This window comes from Eleutherodactylus coqui, chromosome 6 (genome assembly GCF_035609145.1).
Source record: "Eleutherodactylus coqui strain aEleCoq1 chromosome 6, aEleCoq1.hap1, whole genome shotgun sequence".
Lineage (NCBI taxonomy): Eukaryota > Metazoa > Chordata > Amphibia > Anura > Eleutherodactylidae > Eleutherodactylus > Eleutherodactylus coqui.
The window spans coordinates 179,947,163-179,959,470 of NC_089842.1; the positions used below are offsets into that span (position 1 = coordinate 179,947,163).

The following is a 12,308-nucleotide window of genomic DNA, read 5'->3' on the forward strand; positions in this document are numbered from 1 at the left end:
CTATCACACGGTACTTTATTTCACGCTTACCATATCCCCCCTCTACTCCGGACCAGCAAAACGCACCAGATAAGATGTAAACCGTAATGTACAAGCCCGACTGTCTTCTACTACATGTAAGACTATGTACTGCACAATGTTTCTTTTTCTTTTTCTGTATTTGACATGCTGTTAACTTGTCAATAAAACGAGTTTAAAAAATATAAAGAAAATGTAAAAAAATTTAAACTAAGCACAATTTAAGGGAAAGAAATGAAAGGGACAGAAAGGGGGTGTGGGGCACCAGGACATGGCCTTGGTCTGATGCCTGCCACGTCTTTTTATGTGGCCCAAGATGAGGTCTGGACACCGAAGGACAGGCTCTCTTCACTTTTCGCGGAGGACACAGCTAGCGCTTGGCAGAAGGGGCAGCGCCAGCACAGGGAGCAGGTGCCATCTTGGATTCTGAGCTCTGGCACGTACCTCCACGCCACTCTGTTCAGCCACTCATAGGTGGTGGCACAGCTCTGACCCCCTACCCAATCACACTCCCAGGTAGGAAGCTCCGGTGATTACAGAGGTGGAAGGGGAGAACCCCCCTCCATCATAGTACATAGAGCTCCATAAGGAGTAGTTAGAACGAACGTGTATGCGCGCGCCTGTGCAATGCAGAGCATAGAACCCATTGTCTTCAACTCTCTTTTTTGCTTTTGCGCGTGTATTTCGGTTGCGTGCAAAAAAAAAAAAAAAAGGCAACATGCTCTCTTTTGGCGCACATTTGCATGCTTGAGGCACTATAGCAGTCTATGTGGTAGCGCAAATGTGCTCCTCATTTCTGAGATTTGCGCCATGAACTACGCAATTTTGCTGGGAAAACAACACATTAGGGGCTAATTAAGACTGCACAGCCCTTTAAATCTCGGTACGGGTGTGTCCCGCGCCAATGTGAGGGGTCCCCGGCAGCACAGAAAGTACAGATGCGTGTGCGATAGTGTGACCTTCACCGTGGAAAAAGTCTCACTTTTGCATGTGCTTTTCTACTTACGATCGTCTGAAGCCGACCTTAGACTTCCTTCACATTGGCGTAATCAATTTCTGTCCATGAAAAATGCATCGTTTTTACGGACCGAAACTGTGAGTATTCACTGCGCATTTAGACTTTCTCACCTTTTTTTTTTTTGCGTGCGTACTCACCGCTTTTCTCGTATGCACAAAAAAAACCACGAGGTCCCATAGATTTCTCCTGCCTTCATGCATAAATATGCAGTGACTACGCACACATCACGTGCATTTCCTGCGGATTTCTACAACCCCATTGGCTTTAACCCTTTCCAATCCACTGTCTGAAGACATTATGATTTAAAGGGGTTGTCTCGCGAAAGCAAGTGGGGTTAAGTACTTCTGTATGGCCATATTAATGCACTTTGTAATATACATCGTGCATTAAATATGAGCCATACAGAAGTTATTCACTTACCTGCTCCGTTGCTGGCGTCCCCGTCGCCATGGTGCCGTCTAATTTCGGTGTCTTCTTGCTTTTTTAGACGCGCTTGCGCAGATGGGTCTTTTCCCTTCGGCTCCATTCGGCAGCATTGCCGTTTTGGCTCCGTCCCCTTGTGCGCATCATTGCGTAGCTCCATCCCCATCACATGTGCTGATTCCAGCCAATCAGGAGGCTGGAATCGGCACATGTGACGGGGCGGAGCTACGCGATGACGCGTACAAGGGGGCAGAGCCAAAACGCCAATGCTGCTGAACGGAGCCGAAGGGAAAAGACCCATCTGCGCAAGCGCGTCTAAAAAAGCAAGAAGACACCGAAATTAGACGGCACCATGGAGACGGGGACGCCAGCAACGGAGCAGGTAAGTGAATAACTTCTGTATGGCTCATATTTAATGCACGATGTATATTACAAAGTGCATTAATATGGCCATACAGAAGTACTTAACCCCACTTGCTTTCGCGAGACAACCCCTTTAAGGCTGTACTGCTCCGATGTCTAAAGACGTCTGTTGGGGTTCTCTTACTGTATATTGCCAGCCTCTCTGTTGTTGGAGTCTATCTAACGTATCACCGCATGCAGTACTGGCTTTAGCCAGCATATAGCGCCATTGTATAACAGCAGATAAAGAGTAAGCCCCATAGGAAAACCAGGATACAAATTGGATTGGAAAGGGTTAATACAGACAAACTCATGTTTGAATACTCCAATGCAGATTAATGGGGATTAGGCAGTCTGTGTGCCAAAAAGGAGTTTGACGCCCCTGCTGTAGACGCACTGTGCACAGGCCATTACCATCATTTTGTTTAATAAAAAAAAAGGAAGAAAAACGGAAAGGCCTTAACTTATAAAAAAAGATCTATGAGTTATGTTTGGGGTGACTGGTGGCAGGTAACCCCCCGTGTTGTTCAGGAGCTCCAACGGCTTGGAGAAACGAAGAGGCGCTGCACCACGTACTGGCACCACAGTGCCTCTATTTTTAACGCACACTAGTTTAAAAAAAGGGGTTTTTTTTAGATTTGCTGCCATTTTTTGCAAAATTGCTACAAACACTTAAATGTTTCTTCACTGCAGTTCATCTGAAAACACAAAACCCCATCCCTTCCATCCAAACTCTGCCTGGTAACAGTGCAGCTGCAGTGATTGTTTCCTTGTCCCTTTTCATACCAAACTAACAAATATTTCGCAAACCCTCTCCCACACCCGGCGTGAGCCCGTCTGCGCGAGGAGTCTCCGCCCTCCTGCGGGTGTAGCATAACCACCGCTCAACCAAACCCAGCCCAACACAGCGGAAATGCCCTCCCCGAGCGAACTTTTGATGTTTTTTCCTATAGGCAATCAGATTTCGCTCAGAAATAGACTCTAAACCAATAAGCGCCTAGCTCCAGCTAAAATAGCCAATCAGCATCCAGAGAGGGCGGATCCAAGAGCTGTAGGTGTGGTTTTACAAAAAGGTGGGACGTAGAGAAGAGGCGTGTCAGAGGAGGGTTCCAGCGGCTGAAGGACAGGAGGATCAACCAATCCGGTTGTGTTTTACGTCGGAGGCGGTGCTTTGATTGGGTGGTGCCTGAGCGCCTGTGAGCAACGTTAACTATTGGGTTAGGTTGTGCCCGGGCAGGTAAGGGAGACCTGAGAACTGGGAATTGCAGACTTTGCCTTGGAGGACTTACCGCCGCCGCCTCTCAGGTAAGTTCATGGCGTATGCAGTGCCCGCTTCCTTTATTTTGCCCCTCTCGTACGGCAGGAGGACCGCTGTATCACCTATGAGGGGAGCAACGCACTTCTCTACTAGTGTTTCCCCATCGCTATCACGTGACGTGCCCTGAGCTGGCCGTGCCCTGGCTGTGGGCAGGTTTTGTGGGCACTGCATGAATATGATGTGTCCTGCCAGTTCTACCACCGTCACCTCTTTACCTCATTTGTATCAAGTTGACAAAGTGTAATTGTAACTTCTGTTGCCCGGGACTCTCTGGCCTGCAGCGCTGCCACTACTTATTCTGCCACCATTTTTGGCATGGGCAAACTACAGATGCCAATGCTGTAGCCCAATGGTTGGTGCTATATTCCCTACTGCGTGGGGTGACACCACAGATTCAGGGATGGCACCTATGGGAATGTTTAGGTGTGAGTGGCAGGAATGCCACTGAGTACTACAACTGGCGCGGTCATGCCAGGGATGCCCGCTAGTAGTGGTATCACTATGCCAGATTGGGCAAAGTTTTTATATGCAAAGAAATAACTCCTCGGTGCGCGCTTCCTCCGTATTCGCTCCATGCCCGACCCCCTAATGGGCGAGCATGATATCGGTCCGGAAGATTCAAACCGTTCATGGCGCTTGTCAAATCGTGGTTCTGTATACGAGCACCATGTGGTTTTGCTAAAAAAACCCAAACACATTGCATCTATGTTGTCGTGATATTTCACAGGCGTGAAAAGATCCCAAGAGCTTCGGATGGTCGTAAAGAAATGCATCGCACTCCAATGCAAGTCATGTGACCTGCGATGCAATAAAAAAAATGTTTTTTTCAAAGATCCCATTGGAAATAGTTAGCGATGTTCTTTATGAAAGATCTCACAAAAATAGGATATGACACGATTTTTCAATCTCGCAGCATCACTGTGTTATTAACACATCCGTATCGGACGGAGCTCGCGGGCGAAAACTGTCCGTGTAAATATACCCTCAGAGGGTGCTTGTTGCCATTTTTTTTCACACAGCGATACAATACCCGCGCTTAAACTGCCTTTGTTAAATTGTTTCTACTGATGTCCGTAAATGCAGCCGGTCGGGCCGGACCAACTTCCTTAGCTGCACCTTTTTATTAATTTTTTTTCAACTCCGTCCGCCTGTGGCGTAGATGATGTAGCTGCCATTGTCCACATACCCCTGGGAAGTCTCGCTCCTGTGTCGCCTAGGACAATCTATCCAATTTGTGGGCATTCGTGTAGCTTACCTGTGCCGCCGGCTCTGTGCAAGGTTTCCCAGCGGTGCAAGGAAGATGCCAACTATGTTATCTGCGTCACAGCAAGCGGTTCGGGGGAATGTGCAAGCGCACTATTGTAGCGCTGATATTGTTTCAGTGTGGAAAAAAATGGTGGCAGGTTCCCTTTTAAAGGGGTTGTGCTTTTACTGGGCAACATCCCTTTAATAGGCCTGACTGTAGTAACATTTTTTAAAAAACAGAGCATCACTTACCCTTCCGCCGCGATCCAGCGCTTGCAGCCCCACTGCAGTCCTGACATGTTTTTTGTGGCTCATGATGTCGCAGGAAGTCTGCCTGCAGCATCACTTTCCTGAAGCCTGGCATGTCAGGGTGAACCTTCCCTTTAAGGGCAGTTCATACTCTGTGGAATAACTTTTCCATTAATATGTATCTTTTCTATTGTTTCCACTTCTGCTTTAGACTAAGAGAAAAAAGATTTAAATAATCCCAAACCGCAAAGCATCAACTGTTCCAGAAGGAATTTCCTAATTTACGTATATAAAGAGTAATTGAGGTACAATGAGGCGCTGTGTAACTTTCTAATGGCCTTTGTTTCACATCATCAACGCTTTAAACTCTGCAGCTTCTTTTTCTTCCATTTTCACTCTTGTTATTTCCTCCAGGCCGGCTGAAGCTTTCCATAGCATTGCTATGTAAAGCGCTGGCCCTGTGTCCACGAGCGGAGAATCATTGCGATTCTCCACTCGCGGCCGGCAGTTCGCAGCGTGCTGCGAATTGCCCCGATTCTCCACGGTCAGCTAGGCTGACCTGCGGAGAACCGTCTGCCGCCCCCTGCTCCCATGCGGCGGCTCCGGCAGCGGAGATTCACCGTGGGATACCGCAATGCCCGTGGACAGGGGGCCTTAAGAAATATCATAAGTCTTGTTTATCCTACAGCTCGTTGTTTGCGGGCTGAGTTGTACTTTTGAATGGTATCTAATGTACCGTATCATCAACTGTCAGACATTTGGGATGACTTGTCCAACCTCCTGCACTGAGCAGGGGGTTGGACCCCATGACCCTGGAGGTCCCTTCCAACTCTACTATTCTATATAATGTACTGAGAAACGTGTAAAGATTTCTAACTGGAGTAATAGTGGGGGGTGAGGGGATGAAATAGTTTTTTTAGGATGTCCTGTAGTTTCTTTTGGCATCGTTATTGAGTACATAAAACTTTTTAATTGTGTTTTTTTTTTTGTTTTTTTGTTAATTATATATATATTTTATTTATTTATTTATTTATTTATTTATTTATTTATTTTTGAGCTGGCGAGACCAAATATCACAATTCTGGCATTGGGTATTTCTGTCTTTCTTTCAGATGTTTTCCTTAGGCTGAATGCCCACAGATGGATTATCTCAGTGAAATTCGCGGTCAGAATTCCGCAGCAATGTCCGTCCATAGACATACTGGGTAAATGATTCTCTCCTGCCCACGAGCGGAAATCAACTGCGATTTTCAGCTCGCGGGGGAGAATTGCAGCATGTTCTATCCTGTGCGGAAAATCGCAGAGACGGCTTCTAATGTAGTCAATAGAAGCAGTCCGTCCTGCGATATTCCGCGCATTGGGCACTGCAGAAGTATCGCGGAAATCCATGTCACAGCCCAGTGCCGGAGCTGCACTGTGCACGTATGGCGGCTCACCATGCGAGACACTCGTGACGGATCCAGAGTACAGGGTCGCTGGGGGATGCCAGGTCTGATTCCACTGCGATATTTGGCAGGCAGAATCCGACCCGGCCGTGGGCATGAGGCCTTACGGGATAAGTAATTAGCTACTTTAATATATGGGACCTTTACAGCAATACCAAATATTTGTGTGGTTTTTTTTTTTAAGAATTTTTCTATAATTTATAAATACCTTTTTATTCTTTTGAATAATTAATAACTTTTTAAAACTCATTTTTAAAGTTCTTTTTAGTCCCATTAGGGTACTTGCGATGTTTTGATCACTTCCGCAGTACAATGTAATACCATGGTATTACATTATACTGTCATCTGACAGGTAGTCGATCCAAACCACACCACATGCATAGCTTGATAGGCAGTGAACCATGGCAGCACTGGGGGCCCCATGTGGCTATGACGACTGAACAGTACTTTGCAATCTCGTCGCGTTGGCGCTGTTTGGGACTCTGCAAAACTAATTGGGGGGTTTAAAGGCCGCTGTCAAAACTGACAGCGGCATTAACAGGGTTTACAGCCTTTACACTGATCGTAGGTGTAAGCTGTGAAAAAACAGCTGGCATCAGCACTTTATGCAGTAGGGTCGGTTCTTGATCCCTCCTCCGTACAAACCGCGAACGCACAGGATGTAACTGTACGTCCCGTGTAGTTAAGGGGTTAACAATCTGCTTGTTAGCAGTGAAGCGGAATTTCCTGATTTGCAGCGCAAGGCTATATTCACACGTGGTGGATTTGACGCAGGTGTATGGGAATTCTGCAGCATTACAGTGGTAGCAAAATTTCATCCACACACTGTGGGAAATCCAATGTGGAAATTGACATGCGGATCAGAATTTAGGCATGTTAATCATTGCACTTGATTTGCTGCACATTTTGCCCGATAGACTTTAATGGAGAGGCTGAAACCTGCAGTAAATTTGCCCTAAATCCACTATAGTATCCTGGCATATAGGGCATTATTTGGGCTTTTCTTTTTGTTTATGGCTCCTCCCTAGGAGCTGAATAATGGCAAAATGGACGTGCCAGTTCCAGCACGTGCCAAACTGAAACAGCCCCTGATGGATCCCATTGACTATGGGTAATATGAGGTTACTGCTATGCAATCCAATATATTCCCATGGTGCTTCATGCAATGCTATTTAGTCTGAGATTTTCATAAACTTCTTCAATGGAGGCCCTGAATGGCGTTTCTTCCACTGATGTGAATGAGCTCTAACTACTTGGAGGGTTTTTCCACGACTAACACTGCTTACCAACCAGGGTAGGCCATAAATATCCTATTGGTGTGGGTTTGCCACTTGGGACCCCCTGCGATCAGCTGACTGAAGAGGTTGTAGCACTACTGTAAGCACCCTAGCCTCTTCTCAGGGCTGCGATGCTGTGTTCATCTGTTGCATAGCCTGAGAGCAGCTGAGCCCCATTCACATGAATGTGAATGAGCTGCAATACTGGTTTTAGACACTATGAAATGTACAGCACTGTGCCTGCTATGCAGTGAAGTGACAGTGGCGGTCACCTGAGGACCGTGGTGACTTCAAATAGTGAATTAGCAGTGATCCCGAGCAGCAGCCCACCATAAGCATATATTGATGATCTATCCTCAGGATAAGTTATCTGTTTTAAATGAAATCTTCCGCAAGTCAGCTGTCCTGATATCAATGATCAGCCCACAGAGGACGGCCTAGATTGAATACAATATAAATAACTCTCAGCTGTCTATATTGGGTTTGTTTGCTCAATAGTTGTAAACAAGGAAGTTCCCATGCACTCGCCACAAACGGAGATCTTAAAAATAATGAGAAGCAAAACATATTAGCAAGTTGTATGATTTATAATTGTGCAATAATTAAAGGGGCTGCCCATGGCTGGAAAAGCATGGTTGCTTTCTTCCAAACATACAGGGTTATGTCTGGTATTGCAGCTCAGCTCCATTGAAGTTAATGGGTATTTTTAACTGAGCGACCAATCTCCTCGTGTCCTGTTGGGGTATACGGACATTAGAGGGGGGAATCCTCCACTTGGAATCCTCTTAGTGAGAGCAGAGAGGTGCTTCCAAACTGATGCGCTCAGCGGGACCATGTGTTTGCCTGAACAGACTGTGTTATACACCAGCAGAGACTTCTGCAGGCCAAATATACCGCTGCCTTATCGTGTATTTGCTTTCCTAGCGCTCTGTAACATAGTATGTAGGGCTTAAAAAGACAGATGTCCATCCAGTAGGTTCAGCCTATTACCCCCCCAATGTTGGTCCAGAGGTAGGCAAAAAAACCCATTGAGGTATAAGCCAATTTTCCCCATTTTAAGTATTTTACTCTAGCCTTTGTACCCACTCAAGCTCTGATATGTCCTTCTTGTGTACTGGTGTCCAAAACTGACCAGCGACTTGTAAATAGGTAGAACAATGTTCTCATCATGTGCCCCTAGACCTGATGCACTACATTATCAGATTTGCCTTGACGAATGGTGACATGACTTACCTGCCCATGTGCTTAACCTTACATTTATCAGTGTTAAACCTCATTTACCACTTTTCTACCCAAGCCCCAAACTTATCCAGATCCATTTGCAGCCGCCTTGCGCCCTCTCATGTTAATTTTTTTTTTACAGTTTTGTGTCATCCAGTACTGCCCCCTGTGGTACCCCACAAGTAACGGTGACCCAATCGGAGTATGTACCATTAATAACCCAGATACACAAGATCCAGTGACTTTCCCCTGTCCAGTCTAGAACTTGCCTCCTCATAGAAGCTGATCAGGTTGGTTTGACAGGATTGACCCCTCATAAACGCGTGCTGATACGGAGTTATACAGCTATGTTCATTGAGTTGCTCCAGGCTATAATCTCTTAGAAACCCTTCAAACATTTTACCCACAATAGAAGTAGGGCTTACCAGCCTGTAACTTTCAAGGTTAATTTTTGACCCTTTTTGAATATTGACGGCATTGGCTATGTGCCAATCCAATGAAACAAACCCTATTACTATTGAGCCCTCAAATAAGAAACAAGGGTCTCTGTATCACTTTACTTAATTCCCTTAAAACTCTTGGGTGTATGCAGTCAGGACCCCGTGATTTGTCCATTTTAATCTTTTTAAGACTGCTCTGCACTTCTTCTTGGGTTAGATTACTGACATTTAGTGCAACGTGCAGAGACGGGAGCGGCACTCAGGAACTCAATTCCACTTTTTGGCCCCCTGCACACGGGCGGAAATTCTGCAGCAGGGTTTGCCGCAGAATTTCCACCCGTACCCGCCTGCATAGGATTGCATTACAAAACGTAATCCTATGCAGATGGCCGTGACTTGTCCGCATGAAAATACACGCAGAAAACAAATCGCGGCATGTTCTATTTTTGTGCTTGCAGAGGCCCGCACAGAAATGTCACTACCGTCACTGGGCAGCAGCCGGCACATCACAGAGCCGAAGCCACGGGAGCAGGTGAGAGCCGCACTGATCCCTCCAGGGATGCAGGTTGCATCCCACTGTGAGAATTCTCGCAGGGGATCCAAACCAACCGTCTGAAGGAGGCCTAAGTTTGAAAAGGGAGGTCCATCAGGTTTATTGTAACTCCGTAAAAATGCGACGTTTCCAAACAAGTGGTCTGACTCTTTATTGTGTATTAGTACTGACATTTAGTGGAGAGTTTGCTTTATCACTGTGCATCTCATCTGACATTTCCTTTTCCTTCATGAATACATTGGAGAAAAAACTATTTAATAGATTTTGCTTTCTCCTCATCACCCTCTACAATTTCTCCTACATTATTTATTAAAGGGCCAACACTTTTTCAGTACTAATCTTTTTACTATTTTATATAGTTTTGCTCTCTTTGGCAATAAGTCTCCACCTTTGCTGATTTTATTTTTTTTCCTTTTATAGGTTTTTAGTGTTTCCTTGCTACCTTTTTTGTTTTAGTTGTTTACTTTTCTTTTTGCTATTTACTGCCCCCTTTTATATTTATTGAGCACCATTGGTTTTCTTCTATTATTGTAGTGCAACCTAAGAAACAGTAGCAGCATGCTAGTGTAGCTGCTAGACATACTGTGTTTAAAAGAAAAGTGTATGTATGTATAATTGTAATCCAGCCCCTAGAAGTTGTTGTTTTGCTGCAAAACTCAGCATACAGTTACATCTCAGGCAGATATGCAAATGTTCAGAGTTGTGGTGTGATTAGATAAACGGTCTTGCCACCGGAGGCCCTACAAGTGTTTACCCCCTTGGCCTATTAAAGGCTTTCAGAGACTACTTGTGTGTAGTGACCTCTTTTTCCACTTAAAGCTTGTTGACCACTAGACTCCTCTACGATGCAATCAAACAGATTTCGCCCAGTTAACAGAGTTTGAGAGGGGGTGCATTATTGGAATGCTAGAAGCTGATTGGACATATCGACAAATTGCCTGCTGCCTGGGCTGTTCTGACCAGACTCTTAGATGTCAGGGGTATTAGTGTATCTTGACGCCACCAGGAAGTCCTGGTGGAGTCAAGATTGACAGGGGCTTGACGCCCCCTGAATGTAGGGGCCTCTAGGTCCTGGAAGAGCACTAGAAGTTCAGGGAAAAAAATACATGCATCGCTCGCCTGACTCCTACGTACAGACAGAGCTCCCACGCTGTTCCTGCCCACCGAATGGCAATGCGCAACCCGCCTCAGTGTTTAACCACTTAGGCAAAAGGCTTGTGTAGCGGATATAGCAGTGGCGCCGGCAGCGTTCGACAACAGCTACCCCCACTCCTAACCGATGTAACGTTAACATCCCGCCAGCTGCATGGAGGCGACACAGGCGGGGGGAGGGGGGGGGGGACAAATTGGTATCCGGCTGCTGGCCAGTGCAGGAGCACACGCCGCCAGACTTGCCCCACCAAATGCGCCTTTCCCGGTGCCAGAGCTCAAGTGCACAGAGCAGCAGCTGTCACTGCGGGAGCGAGGGGACGGATTTCACAGTCCTGTGCGCCATCGGTCCGCGGAGGAGCGGTGTCCACGTACTTTACAGTCCTGCCACCGGAACACACACCATGAGCATGGTAGCTGAGAGCAGGGGAGCGGGCGACACGGACCTGAGAATGAATGAATGGATGGAGCAGAGCAGAAGCGGTGAGCCCGGCAGCTCATTGCAGGGGACCTTTGAGTGAGGGTTAAATGTTGCTGTTTTACACCTCTAACACGGCAGCATTTACAGCTATTAATGTCGGCCTAATCATTAATGTGCACAGAACGCAGCCATATCTCCACACTGCTACTAGGCCTTGGTAGCCTCGGCCCAATCGGGAGCTAGGGGTGTGAGAGGGGCGTTCCTCCTTGTCAAACCGCTAGCTTCTGGTGGCCTCAAGATACACTAATAATGATGTCGGGACCAGTGGATGCGTGAGGGCACAGAAGGTGATTGGGCTCAGGACGCCCTAGAAAGATCATTTAACTACAACTGTTTAGTTGTCCATCATCCAGGGACAGGTGGCCCCATCGTTACACCCCTGTGTCTTTCGGAAACATTTCCAGGCTCTTGGCTGAAGAACATTTGGTCTCACGGCACCCATTATGTGTTCTGTCTTTGACACCCACTATCACCTATGTTTACAGTGGTGTCATGAACGATGAAAGTAGATGCTACAGAGTGGAATCAGGTTGTCTTCAGAAACAAAACCATGTTTAGTTTGGGCACTGATGATGGCCGTGTTCATGTCTGGAGACCTAGGGGTGAAAACCTCAATCCTGCTGGTGCGAGAGTCTGCGATGGGGGAGAGAGCTCTAGTACTATTGCTTTTATGCAGAGTATGCAGATAGAACAAAACCTATTTTGGACTTAAAAGGGTTTTCTGCCTAGTCACATGTGACATATCTTCAGTATATGCCATAAGTGTTAATAGGTTGGGGATCACGCTTTTTGGTAGTATTATGGGTTTTACAGGCCAGCATCAGGTATAATCAGGTTATGCTTTTATATGTTCTCCAGGGTTTAAAGTCTGGTTCTGGTTGTCCAGCTTTGGTCTATCATTGCAGCCTGAATATAAAGTGATACATTAGTTGTTTATAACCTTTGGACTTCAACCAAAGGACATCTAGTGCAAGCGGAGCATAGAGGTGCTGAGTTGTCATTGACTATTGTACCTTTTGTCGTTGTCGTTCTCTTGTACAACCTGCATTTTTACTTTTTTCTCCGAACT

General features: G+C 46.3%; 1 protein-coding gene across 6 annotated transcripts in view; it reads left to right on the top strand.

The window, feature by feature from the left end:
- Positions 1-3,025: 3,025 nt before the first annotated feature.
- NUMB (NUMB endocytic adaptor protein) overlaps positions 3,026-12,308 on the top strand; it is a 127,710-nt gene continuing 118,427 nt past the window's right edge. For 5 of the 6 annotated variants that reach the window (XM_066608349.1, XM_066608355.1, XM_066608352.1 and 2 more), the window contains exon 1: positions 3,026-3,166. The gene's annotated coding sequence lies outside the window, so the exon portion shown is untranslated. The remainder of the gene's footprint in view (positions 3,167-12,308) is intronic. The other variant, XM_066608350.1, reaches the window with a different exon arrangement.